At 32.6% G+C, this 14326-nt stretch overlaps 1 protein-coding gene across 1 annotated transcript in view; it reads right to left on the minus strand.

Annotated features, from left to right (window-relative positions):
- LOC130902670 (uncharacterized) overlaps positions 1-13956 on the minus strand; it is a 34742-nt gene extending 20786 nt beyond the window's left edge. Inside the window, exon 1 of the mRNA XM_057814923.1 lies at positions 13512-13956. The gene's annotated coding sequence lies outside the window, so the exon portion shown is untranslated. The remainder of the gene's footprint in view (positions 1-13511) is intronic.
- Between the last annotated feature and the right edge of the window lie 370 nt (positions 13957-14326).

A 14326-nucleotide genomic window follows, 5' to 3' on the forward strand; every position in this document is an offset into this window, starting at 1 on the left:
AGGCATTTCTGTCTTCTGCGGAGCTAGTTTTGTGATGGAAACTTGTGAAACTTGAATAAGAGACCGATTTGGCAACATAGTAAAAGAGAATAGAACGTTATATGAAAGAGAAATGGGAGTTTGTTGAATTTTTCATCTCAGACGAGATGTATTTCAAATTTGGCCCTGATAGAGGCATTTTTTTCCTCTGCAGAGCTAGTTTTGTGATGGAAACTTGTGAAACTTGAATACGAGACCGATTTGGCAACATAGTAAAAGAGAATAGAACGTTATATGAAAGAGAAATGGGGGTTTGTTGAATTTTTCATCTCCGACGAGATGTATTTCAAATTTGGCCCTGATAGAGGCATTTCTGTCTTCTGCGGAGCTAGTTTTGTGATGGAAACTTGTGAAACTTGAATATGAGACCGATTTGGCAACATAGTAAAAGAGAATAGAACGTTATATGAAAGAGAAATGAGGGTTTGTTGAATTTTTCATCTCAGATGAAGTGTGTTTCAAATTTGGCCCTGATAGAGGCATTTCTTTCCTCTGCAGAGCTAGTTTTGTGATGGAAACTTGTGAAACTTGAATATGAGACCGATTTGGCAACATAGTAAAAGAGAATAGAACGTTATATGAAAGAGAAATGGGGGTTTGTTGAATTTTTCATCTCAGATGAAGTGTGTTTCAAATTTGGCCCTGATAGAGGCATTTCTTTCCTCTGCAGAGCTAGTTTTGTGATGGAAACTTGTGAAACTTGAATATGAGACCGATTTGGCAACATAGTAAAAGAGAATAGAACGTTATATGAAAGAGAAATGAGGGTTTGTTGAATTTTTCATCTCAGATGAAGTGTGTTTCAAATTTGGCCCTGATAGAGGCATTTCTTTCCTCTGCAGAGCTAGTTTTGTGATGGAAACTTGTGAAACTTGAATATGAGACCGATTTGGCAACATAGTAAAAGAGAATAGAACGTTATATGAAAGAGAAATGGGGGTTTGTTGAATTTTTCATCTCAGACGAGATGTATTTCAAATTTGGCCCTGATAGAGGCATTTCTTTCCTCTGCAGAGCTAGTTTTGTGATGGAAACTTGTGAAACTTGAATATGAGACCGATTTGGCAACATAGTAAAAGAGAATGGAACGTTATATGAAAGAGAAATGGGGGTTTGTTGAATTTTTCATCTCAGACGAGGTGTATTTCAAATTTGGCCCTGATAGAGGCATTTCTGTCTTCTGCGGAGCTAGTTTTGTGATGGAAACTTGTGAAACTTGAATATGAGACCGATTTGGCAACATAGTAAAAGAGAATGGAACGTTATATGAAAGAGAAATGGGGGTTTGTTGAATTTTTCATCTCAGACGAGGTGTATTTCAAATTTGGCCCTGATAGAGGCATTTCTGTCTTCTGCGGAGCTAGTTTTGTGATGGAAACTTGTGAAACTTGAATATGAGACCGATTTGGCAACATAGTAAAAGAGAATGGAACGTTATATGAAAGAGAAATGGGGGTTTGTTGAATTTTTCATCTCAGACGAGGTGTATTTCAAATTTGGCCCTGATAGAGGCATTTCTGTCTTCTGCGGAGCTAGTTTTGTGATGGAAACTTATGAAACTTGAATATGAGACCGATTTGGCAACATAGTAAAAGAGAATGGAACGTTATATGAAAGAGAAATGGGGGTTTGTTGAATTTTTCATCTCAGACGAGGTGTATTTCAAATTTGGCCCTGATAGAGGCATTTCTGTCTTCTGCGGAGCTAGTTTTGTGATGGAAACTTGTGAAACTTGAATATGAGACCGATTTGGCAACATAGTAAAAGAGAATGGAACGTTATATGAAAGAGAAATGGGGGTTTGTTGAATTTTTCATCTCAGACGAGGTGTATTTCAAATTTGGCCCTGATAGAGGCATTTCTGTCTTCTGCGGAGCTAGTTTTGTGATGGAAACTTGTGAAACTTGAATATGAGACCGATTTGGCAACATAGTAAAAGAGAATGGAACGTTATATGAAAGAGAAATGGGGGTTTGTTGAATTTTTCATCTCAGACGAGGTGTATTTCAAATTTGGCCCTGATAGAGGCATTTCTGTCTTCTGCGGAGCTAGTTTTGTGATGGAAACTTGTGAAACTTGAATAAGAGACCGATTTGGCAACATAGTAAAAGAGAATGGAACGTTATATGAAAGAGAAATGGGGGTTTGTTGAATTTTTCATCTCAGACGAGGTGTATTTCAAATTTGGCCCTGATAGAGGCATTTCTGTCTTCTGCGGAGCTAGTTTTGTGATGGAAACTTGTGAAACTTGAATAAGAGACCGATTTGGCAACATAGTAAAAGAGAATGGAACGTTATATGAAAGAGAAATGGGGGTTTGTTGAATTTTTCATCTCAGACGAGGTGTATTTCAAATTTGGCCCTGATAGAGGCATTTCTGTCTTCTGCGGAGCTAGTTTTGTGATGGAAACTTGTGAAACTTGAATATGAGACCGATTTGGCAACATAGTAAAAGAGAATGGAACGTTATATGAAAGAGAAATGGGAGTTTGTTGAATTTTTCATCTCAGACGAGATGTATTTCAAATTTGGCCCTGATTGAGACATTTCTTTCCTCTGCAGAGCTAGTTTTGTAATGGAAACTTGTGAAACTTGAATAAGAGACCGATTTGGCAACATAGTAAAAGAGAATGGAACGTTATATGAAAGAGAAATGGGGGTTTGTTGAATTTTTCATCTCAGACGAGGTGTATTTCAAATTTGGCCCTGATAGAGGCATTTCTGTCTTCTGCGGAGCTAGTTTTGTGATGGAAACTTGTGAAACTTGAATATGAGACCGATTTGGCAACATAGTAAAAGAGAATGGAACGTTATATGAAAGAGAAATGGGGGTTTGTTGAATTTTTCATCTCAGACGAGGTGTATTTCAAATTTGGCCCTGATAGAGGCATTTCTGTCTTCTGCGGAGCTAGTTTTGTGATGGAAACTTGTGAAACTTGAATAAGAGACCGATTTGGCAACATAGTAAAAGAGAATGGAACGTTATATGAAAGAGAAATGGGGGTTTGTTGAATTTTTCATCTCAGACGAGATGTATTTCAAATTTGGCCCTGATTGAGACATTTCTTTCCTCTGCAGAGCTAGTTTTGTAATGGAAACTTGTGAAACTTGAATAAGAGACCGATTTGGCAACATAGTAAAAGAGAATGGAACGTTATATGAAAGAGAAATGGGGGTTTGTTGAATTTTTCATCTCAGACGAGGTGTATTTCAAATTTGGCCCTGATAGAGGCATTTCTGTCTTCTGCGGAGCTAGTTTTGTGATGGAAACTTGTGAAACTTGAATAAGAGACCGATTTGGCAACATAGTAAAAGAGAATGGAACGTTATATGAAAGAGAAATGGGGGTTTGTTGAATTTTTCATCTCAGACGAGGTGTATTTCAAATTTGGCCCTGATAGAGGCATTTCTGTCTTCTGCGGAGCTAGTTTTGTGATGGAAACTTGTGAAACTTGAATATGAGACCGATTTGGCAACATAGTAAAAGAGAATGGAACGTTATATGAAAGAGAAATGGGAGTTTGTTGAATTTTTCATCACAGACGAGATGTATTTCAAATTTGGCCCTGATTGAGACATTTCTTTCCTCTGCAGAGCTAGTTTTGTAATGGAAACTTGTGAAACTTGAATAAGAGACCGATTTGGCAACATAGTAAAAGAGAATGGAACGTTATATGAAAGAGAAATGGGGGTTTGTTGAATTTTTCATCTCAGACGAGATGTATTTCAAATTTGGCCCTGATTGAGACATTTCTTTCCTCTGCAGAGCTAGTTTTGTAATGGAAACTTGTGAAACTTGAATAAGAGACCGATTTGGCAACATAGTAAAAGAGAATGGAACGTTATATGAAAGAGAAATGGGGGTTTGTTGAATTTTTCATCTCAGACGAGGTGTATTTCAAATTTGGCCCTGATAGAGGCATTTCTGTCTTCTGCGGAGCTAGTTTTGTGATGGAAACTTGTGAAACTTGAATAAGAGACCGATTTGGCAACATAGTAAAAGAGAATGGAACGTTATATGAAAGAGAAATGGGGGTTTGTTGAATTTTTCATCTCAGACGAGGTGTATTTCAAATTTGGCCCTGATAGAGGCATTTCTGTCTTCTGCGGAGCTAGTTTTGTGATGGAAACTTGTGAAACTTGAATATGAGACCGATTTGGCAACATAGTAAAAGAGAATGGAACGTTATATGAAAGAGAAATGGGAGTTTGTTGAATTTTTCATCTCAGACGAGATGTATTTCAAATTTGGCCCTGATTGAGACATTTCTTTCCTCTGCAGAGCTAGTTTTGTAATGGAAACTTGTGAAACTTGAATAAGAGACCGATTTGGCAACATAGTAAAAGAGAATGGAACGTTATATGAAAGAGAAATGGGGGTTTGTTGAATTTTTCATCTCAGACGAGGTGTATTTCAAATTTGGCCCTGATAGAGGCATTTCTGTCTTCTGCGGAGCTAGTTTTGTGATGGAAACTTGTGAAACTTGAATAAGAGACCGATTTGGCAACATAGTAAAAGAGAATGGAACGTTATATGAAAGAGAAATGGGGGTTTGTTGAATTTTTCATCTCAGACGAGGTGTATTTCAAATTTGGCCCTGATAGAGGCATTTCTGTCTTCTGCGGAGCTAGTTTTGTGATGGAAACTTGTGAAACTTGAATATGAGACCGATTTGGCAACATAGTAAAAGAGAATGGAACGTTATATGAAAGAGAAATGGGGGTTTGTTGAATTTTTCATCTCAGACGAGGTGTATTTCAAATTTGGCCCTGATAGAGGCATTTCTGTCTTCTGCGGAGCTAGTTTTGTGATGGAAACTTGTGAAACTTGAATAAGAGACCGATTTGGCAACATAGTAAAAGAGAATGGAACGTTATATGAAAGAGAAATGGGGGTTTGTTGAATTTTTCATCTCAGACGAGATGTATTTCAAATTTGGCCCTGATTGAGACATTTCTGTCTTCTGCGGAGCTAGTTTTGTGATGGAAACTTGTGAAACTTGAATATGAGACCGATTTGGCAACATAGTAAAAGAGAATGGAACGTTATATGAAAGAGAAATGGGGGTTTGTTGAATTTTTCATCTCAGACGAGGTGTATTTCAAATTTGGCCCTGATAGAGGCATTTCTGTCTTCTGCGGAGCTAGTTTTGTGATGGAAACTTGTGAAACTTGAATAAGAGACCGATTTGGCAACATAGTAAAAGAGAATGGAACGTTATATGAAAGAGAAATGGGGGTTTGTTGAATTTTTCATCTCAGACGAGATGTATTTCAAATTTGGCCCTGATTGAGACATTTCTGTCTTCTGCGGAGCTAGTTTTGTGATGGAAACTTGTGAAACTTGAATATGAGACCGATTTGGCAACATAGTAAAAGAGAATGGAACGTTATATGAAAGAGAAATGGGGGTTTGTTGAATTTTTCATCTCAGACGAGGTGTATTTCAAATTTGGCCCTGATAGAGGCATTTCTGTCTTCTGCGGAGCTAGTTTTGTGATGGAAACTTGTGAAACTTGAATAAGAGACCGATTTGGCAACATAGTAAAAGAGAATGGAACGTTATATGAAAGAGAAATGGGGGTTTGTTGAATTTTTCATCTCAGACGAGGTGTATTTCAAATTTGGCCCTGATAGAGGCATTTCTGTCTTCTGCGGAGCTAGTTTTGTGATGGAAACTTGTGAAACTTGAATATGAGACCGATTTGGCAACATAGTAAAAGAGAATGGAACGTTATATGAAAGAGAAATGGGAGTTTGTTGAATTTTTCATCTCAGACGAGATGTATTTCAAATTTGGCCCTGATTGAGACATTTCTTTCCTCTGCAGAGCTAGTTTTGTAATGGAAGATTGTGAAACTTGAATAAGAGACCGATTTGGCAACATAGTAAAAGAGAATGGAACGTTATATGAAAGAGAAATGGGGGTTTGTTGAATTTTTCATCTCAGACGAGGTGTATTTCAAATTTGGCCCTGATAGAGGCATTTCTGTCTTCTGCGGAGCTAGTTTTGTGATGGAAACTTGTGAAACTTGAATATGAGACCGATTTGGCAACATAGTAAAAGAGAATGGAACGTTATATGAAAGAGAAATGGGGGTTTGTTGAATTTTTCATCTCAGACGAGGTGTATTTCAAATTTGGCCCTGATAGAGGCATTTCTGTCTTCTGCGGAGCTAGTTTTGTGATGGAAACTTGTGAAACTTGAATAAGAGACCGATTTGGCAACATAGTAAAAGAGAATGGAACGTTATATGAAAGAGAAATGGGGGTTTGTTGAATTTTTCATCTCAGACGAGATGTATTTCAAATTTGGCCCTGATTGAGACATTTCTGTCTTCTGCGGAGCTAGTTTTGTGATGGAAACTTGTGAAACTTGAATATGAGACCGATTTGGCAACATAGTAAAAGAGAATGGAACGTTATATGAAAGAGAAATGGGGGTTTGTTGAATTTTTCATCTCAGACGAGGTGTATTTCAAATTTGGCCCTGATAGAGGCATTTCTGTCTTCTGCGGAGCTAGTTTTGTGATGGAAACTTGTGAAACTTGAATATGAGACCGATTTGGCAACATAGTAAAAGAGAATGGAACGTTATATGAAAGAGAAATGGGAGTTTGTTGAATTTTTCATCTCAGACGAGATGTATTTCAAATTTGGCCCTGATTGAGACATTTCTTTCCTCTGCAGAGCTAGTTTTGTAATGGAAGATTGTGAAACTTGAATAAGAGACCGATTTGGCAACATAGTAAAAGAGAATGGAACGTTATATGAAAGAGAAATGGGGGTTTGTTGAATTTTTCATCTCAGACGAGATGTATTTCAAATTTGGCCCTGATTGAGACATTTCTTTCCTCTGCAGAGCTAGTTTTGTGATGGAAACTTGTGAAACTTGAATATGAGACCGATTTGGCAACATAGTAAAAGTTATTTTCTTATTTCTTCGAAAAAATGATTAAAAAACAATTTTATTAACAGAAATGTTAAAGTTTATAGCATATCGTCGACATTTATAAATATTTCATATTAAGAACGTATTTGAAAGTGAAATGAATTTTTTATTCAAAAATATTTTACCCATTTATGGTTTATATAAAATAATTTATTATTTCTGTCGGTGTAAATATGAAAGAAAAATTTTATTAAATTATCTTACGGAAAAGGTATTTCCATAAAACAAAACCAGTTCTATTCGATGAAAAAAATAGTTATTAATACGCTAATCCAAATGTGACGACTAAATAGTCATAAATACTAATCAATAATATAAAAAAAAATGTTTTTACGAGGGACGTTCAACAAATAAAAACCGATTTCTAGACTTTTTAAAAGGAATAGTATTTAAGGATTAACTGTAAACACTGGGTGTAGTTCTAAATCAATATAAACGTCACGTAAATCAGTATTTATCCAAAAAAAAACTTCCCAGTCGACGTGTATACAAAATTACAGACTAATACGGTGGTTAGATTCCGAGTAAATACTTTACTTGTGTTAACCCCTGTAGATTGATCCCAGTAAATATTTTTACCCTTTTTTTTGTATCTGAAGTTACGAAAATGTTCGGATCTATTCCGGTATATCCCGGAAAGTATTATTTTTGTTGCACAATTAAAAAACGCGACGTATCTTCTGTCGATTAATATTTTTTTGATCGCCCCTCGTATTTTGAATATAGTTGAAATGAATTATGATACTTTGAGGACGTTGCGGACATTTTCGAATAAAAATAACTCGAAATGTGATTATTAAAAAACTATATGTGCAGAAGCAGGTTTTTATCGAAAGTTTTTGCTTCGATAAATAATAAAATAAAAGCGGTACGTCAATAATGGGATGGAATTCTTTCGAAATATAATAAATTTTGTTTATTTTCGAATTTTAAAAAATTTTTGAAAAAAGAGTACAAGAAAAAGTTGATTTTCCAAAAAGAAAATCCAATTTCCACTAAATTGAAAATCAAAAAACCCTTTTTGGAACGTGTATTAAGTTCGAAAAATGAATTTTTGATCATTTTTGGTTTTCGAATACTTGGAAAAACAATTTTCCAACAAATTGAACACAGAAAAACCGTTTTTGCACCGAATTTAACGTGGAAAAACCATTTTTGAAAGAAGGGTATAAGAAAAAGTTGATTTTCTCGCGAAATTAATATTCAAAAGTGATTTTTTGAAAAGAAAATCCATTTTCTACTAAATTGAAAATCAAAAAACCCTTTTTGGAACGTGTACTAAGTTCGAAAAAAGAATTTTTGATCATTTTTGGTTTTCGAATACTTGGAAAAACCATTTTCCAACAAATTGAACACAGAAAAACCGTTTTTGCACCGAATTTAACGTGGAAAAACCATTTTTGAAAGAAGGGTATAAGAAAAAGTTGATTTTCTCGCGAAATTAATATTCAAAAGTGATTTTTTGAAAAGAAAATCCATTTTCTACTAAATTGAAAATCAAAAAACCCTTTTTGGAACGTGTACTAAGTTCGAAAAAAGAATTTTTGATCATTTTTGGTTTTCGAATACTTGGAAAAACCATTTTCCAACAAATTGAACACAGAAAAACCGTTTTTGCACCGAATTTAACGTGGAAAAACCATTTTTGAAAGAAGGGTATAAGAAAAAGTTGATTTTCTCGCGAAATTAATATTCAAAAGTGATTTTTTGAAAAGAAAATCCATTTTCTACTAAATTGAAAATCAAAAAACCCTTTTTGGAACGTGTACTAAGTTCGAAAAAAGAATTTTTGATCATTTTTGGTTTTCGAATACTTGGAAAAACCATTTTCCAACAAATTGTACATAGAAAAACCATTTTTGCACCGAATTTAACGTGGAAAAACCATTTTTGAAAGAAGGGTATAAGAAAAAGTTGATTTTCTCGCGAAATTAATATTCAAAAGTGATTTTTTGAAAAGAAAATCCATTTTCTACTAAATTGAAAATCACAAAACCCTTTTTGGAACATGTACTAAATTCGAAAAATGAATTTTTGATCATTTTTGGTTTTCGAATACTTGGAAAAACCATTTTCCAACAAATTGTACATAGAAAAACCATTTTTGCACCGAATTTAACGTGGAAAAACCATTTTTGAAAGAAGGGTATAAGAAAAAGTTGATTTTCTCGCGAAATTAATATTCAAAAGTGATTTTTTGAAAAGAAAATCCATTTTCTACTAAATTGAAAATCAAAAAACCCTTTTTGGAACGTGTACTAAGTTCGAAAAAAGAATTTTTGATCATTTTTGGTTTTCGAATACTTGGAAAAACCATTTTCCAACAAATTGTACATAGAAAAACCATTTTTGCACCGAATTTAACGTGGAAAAACCATTTTTGAAAGAAGGGTATAAGAAAAAGTTGATTTTCTCGCGAAATTAATATTCAAAAGTGATTTTTTGAAAAGAAAATCCATTTTCTACTAAATTGAAAATCACAAAACCCTTTTTGGAACATGTACTAAATTCGAAAAATGAATTTTTGATCATTTTTGGTTTTCGAATACTTGGAAAAACCATTTTCCAACAAATTGTACATAGAAAAACCATTTTTGCACCGAATTTAACGTGGAAAAACCATTTTTGAAAGAAGGGTATAAGAAAAAGTTGATTTTCTCGCGAAATTAATATTCAAAAGTGATTTTTTGAAAAGAAAATCCATTTTCTACTAAATTGAAAATCAAAAAACCCTTTTTGGAACGTGTACTAAGTTCGAAAAAAGAATTTTTGATCATTTTTGGTTTTCGAATACTTGGAAAAACCATTTTCCAACAAATTGTACATAGAAAAACCATTTTTGCACCGAATTTAACGTGGAAAAACCATTTTTGAAAGAAGGGTATAAGAAAAAGTTGATTTTCTCGCGAAATTAATATTCAAAAGTGATTTTTTGAAAAGAAAATCCATTTTCTACTAAATTGAAAATCAAAAAACCCTTTTTGGAACGTGTACTAAGTTCGAAAAAAGAATTTTTGATCATTTTTGGTTTTCGAATACTTGGAAAAACCATTTTCCAACAAATTGTACATAGAAAAACCATTTTTGCACCGAATTTAACGTGGAAAAACCATTTTTGAAAGAAGGGTATAAGAAAAAGTTGATTTTCTCGCGAAATTAATATTCAAAAGTGATTTTTTGAAAAGAAAATCCATTTTCTACTAAATTGAAAATCACAAAACCCTTTTTGGAACATGTACTAAATTCGAAAAATGAATTTTTGATCATTTTTGGTTTTCGAATACTTGGAAAAACCATTTTCCAACAAATTGTACATAGAAAAACCATTTTTGCACCGAATTTAACGTGGAAAAACCATTTTTGAAAGAAGGGTATAAGAAAAAGTTGATTTTCTCGCGAAATTAATATTCAAAAGTGATTTTTTGAAAAGAAAATCCATTTTCTACTAAATTGAAAATCAAAAAACCCTTTTTGGAACGTGTACTAAGTTCGAAAAAAGAATTTTTGATCATTTTTGGTTTTCGAATACTTGGAAAAACCATTTTCCAACAAATTGTACATAGAAAAACCATTTTTGCACCGAATTTAACGTGGAAAAACCATTTTTGAAAGAAGGGTATAAGAAAAAGTTGATTTTCTCGCGAAATTAATATTCAAAAGTGATTTTTTGAAAAGAAAATCCATTTTCTACTAAATTGAAAATCAAAAAACCCTTTTTGGAACGTGTACTAAGTTCGAAAAAAGAATTTTTGATCATTTTTGGTTTTCGAATACTTGGAAAAACCATTTTCCAACAAATTGTACATAGAAAAACCATTTTTGCACCGAATTTAACGTGGAAAAACCATTTTTGAAAGAAGGGTATAAGAAAAAGTTGATTTTCTCGCGAAATTAATATTCAAAAGTGATTTTTTGAAAAGAAAATCCATTTTCTACTAAATTGAAAATCACAAAACCCTTTTTGGAACATGTACTAAATTCGAAAAATGAATTTTTGATCATTTTTGGTTTTCGAATACTTGGAAAAACCATTTTCCAACAAATTGTACATAGAAAAACCATTTTTGCACCGAATTTAACGTGGAAAAACCATTTTTGAAAGAAGGGTATAAGAAAAAGTTGATTTTCTCGCGAAATTAATATTCAAAAGTGATTTTTTGAAAAGAAAATCCATTTTCTACTAAATTGAAAATCAAAAAACCCTTTTTGGAACGTGTACTAAGTTCGAAAAAAGAATTTTTGATCATTTTTGGTTTTCGAATACTTGGAAAAACAATTTTCCAACAAATTGAACACAGAAAAACCGTTTTTGCACCGAATTTAACGTGGAAAAACCATTTTTGAAAGAAGGGTATAAGAAAAAGTTGATTTTCTCGCGAAATTAATATTCAAAAGTGATTTTTTGAAAAGAAAATCCATTTTCTACTAAATTGAAAATCAAAAAACCCTTTTTGGAACGTGTACTAAGTTCGAAAAAAGAATTTTTGATCATTTTTGGTTTTCGAATACTTGGAAAAACCATTTTCCAACAAATTGTACATAGAAAAACCATTTTTGCACCGAATTTAACGTGGAAAAACCATTTTTGAAAGAAGGGTATAAGAAAAAGTTGATTTTCTCGCGAAATTAATATTCAAAAGTGATTTTTTGAAAAGAAAATCCATTTTCTACTAAATTGAAAATCAAAAAACCCTTTTTGGAACATGTACTAAATTCGAAAAATGAATTTTTGATCATTTTTGGTTTTCGAATACTTGGAAAAACCATTTTCCAACAAATTGTACATAGAAAAACCATTTTTGCACCGAATTTAACGTGGAAAAACCATTTTTGAAAAAAGGGTACAAGAAAAAGTTGATTTTCTCGCGAAATAAATATTCAAAAGTGATTTTTTGAAAAGAAAATCCATTTTCTACTAAATTGAAAATCACAAAACCCTTTTTGGAACATGTACTAAATTCGAAAAATGAATTTTTGATCATTTTTGGTTTTCGAATACTTGGAAAAACCATTTTCCAACAAATTGTACATAGAAAAACCATTTTTGCACCGAATTTAACGTGGAAAAACCATTTTTGAAAAAAGGGTACAAGAAAAAGTTGATTTTCTCGCGAAATAAATATTCAAAAGTGATTTTTTGAAAAGAAAATCCATTTTCTACTAAATTGAAAATCAAAAAACCCTTTTTGGAACGTGTACTAAGTTCGAAAAAAGAATTTTTGATCATTTTTGGTTTTCGAATACTTGGAAAAACCATTTTCCAACAAATTGTACATAGAAAAACCATTTTTGCACCGAATTTAACGTGGAAAAACCATTTTTGAAAAAAGGGTACAAGAAAAAGTTGATTTTCTCGCGAAATAAATATTCAAAAGTGATTTTTTGAAAAGAAAATCCATTTTCTACTAAATTGAAAATCACAAAACCCTTTTTGGAACATGTACTAAATTCGAAAAATGAATTTTTGATCATTTTTGGTTTTCGAATACTTGGAAAAACCATTTTCCAACAAATTGTACATAGAAAAACCATTTTTGCACCGAATTTAACGTGGAAAAACCATTTTTGAAAGAAGGGTATAAGAAAAAGTTGATTTTCTCGCGAAATTAATATTCAAAAGTGATTTTTTGAAAAGAAAATCCATTTTCTACTAAATTGAAAATCACAAAACCCTTTTTGGAACATGTACTAAATTCGAAAAATGAATTTTTGATCATTTTTGGTTTTCGAATACTTGGAAAAACCATTTTCCAACAAATTGTACATAGAAAAACCATTTTTGCACCGAATTTAACGTGGAAAAACCATTTTTGAAAAAAGGGTACAAGAAAAAGTTGATTTTCTCGCGAAATAAATATTCAAAAGTGATTTTTTGAAAAGAAAATCCATTTTCTACTAAATTGAAAATCAAAAAACCCTTTTTGGAACGTGTACTAAGTTCGAAAAAAGAATTTTTGATCATTTTTGGTTTTCGAATACTTGGAAAAACCGTTTTCCAACAAATTGAACACAGAAAAACCGTTTTTGCACCGAATTTAACGTGGAAAAACCATTTTTGAAAAAAGTATTCAAGAAAAAGTTGATTTTCTCGCGAAATTAATATTCAAAAGTGATTTTTTGAAAAGAAAATCCATTTTCCACTAAATTGAAAATCAAAAAACCCTTTTTGGAACGTGTATTAAGTTCGAAAAAAGAATTTTTGATCATTTTTGGTTTTCGAATACTTGGAAAAACCGTTTTCCAACAAATTGAACACAGAAAAACCGTTTTTGCACCGAATTTAACGTGGAAAAACCATTTTTGAAAGAAGGGTATAAGAAAAAGTTGATTTTCTCGCGAAATTAATATTCAAAAGTGATTTTCCAACAAGAAAATCCGTTTTCTACTAAAATAACACTAATAATAAAATAAATAAATGCGGTACGTCAATAATAGGATGGAATTCTTCGGAAATATAACAAATTTTGTTTATTTTCGAATATTTCATCGGTATTTTTTCGAATTTCAAAAAATACTTTACCTTTTCCTAAGCTACGTTCATCACGATTTTTATTTGTTAATAATAAACAAAACAAGCGAGTTAATTCGTCCATACAGTTAAACCACCCTCGAGAAATTCTCGGAATACATAATAATAATAATAATAATAATAATCGAAAGTTAAAAATACGCCGCGCACACTTCGCGTAACTATTTATCGTATTCACCAGGAGTTCGTTCACGGCGTGTTTCGACGAACGCGTCTCCGACAGAACTGAAACTTTTATTTTGTAAGCCGTGTAAATCCGGTGCGGCTCCATTCATTCATTCATTCAAATAATGGACCGCCGTTTTCGGTTCCCGACGTCTCGAATTACATACGCACATCATCATGGTTATTATTGATGATGGACTATTACGAAAAGGGGGTGTACGAAACCGGGTACGTTATACAACACCGCAGATGTGACTACGAAACGACGTGCGGTCGCTGATATCGATAAATATTAATATTTATATATACGGAGTGTCCATTTTATCGTTTGAATGGCGAAAATATTTTTGATCGTTTGGATTTATATGTTGGGACGCCCTGTACGTGGGTATATAAATGAAAAAACTCTGATTAGATTTCAAGATGCGGAATGTTTTATTTGGAATTGAAAAAATGGTTGTTTGGAAGAAATTCCGATGAAATGGAAAATTTTTTAGCGTAAATAACCTTAAAAATCGATTTTTTACGAAATTAACTCGATTAAAATTATTTTATACCGAATAGGATGTGAAAAATTCATTGTTGGAGAGAATTACTATGGGAAATGTAATTTTTAGATAATTTTGACTTGGAAAATGAAT

This window comes from Diorhabda carinulata, chromosome X (genome assembly GCF_026250575.1).
Source record: "Diorhabda carinulata isolate Delta chromosome X, icDioCari1.1, whole genome shotgun sequence".
Taxonomy (NCBI): Eukaryota; Metazoa; Arthropoda; class Insecta; order Coleoptera; family Chrysomelidae; genus Diorhabda; species Diorhabda carinulata.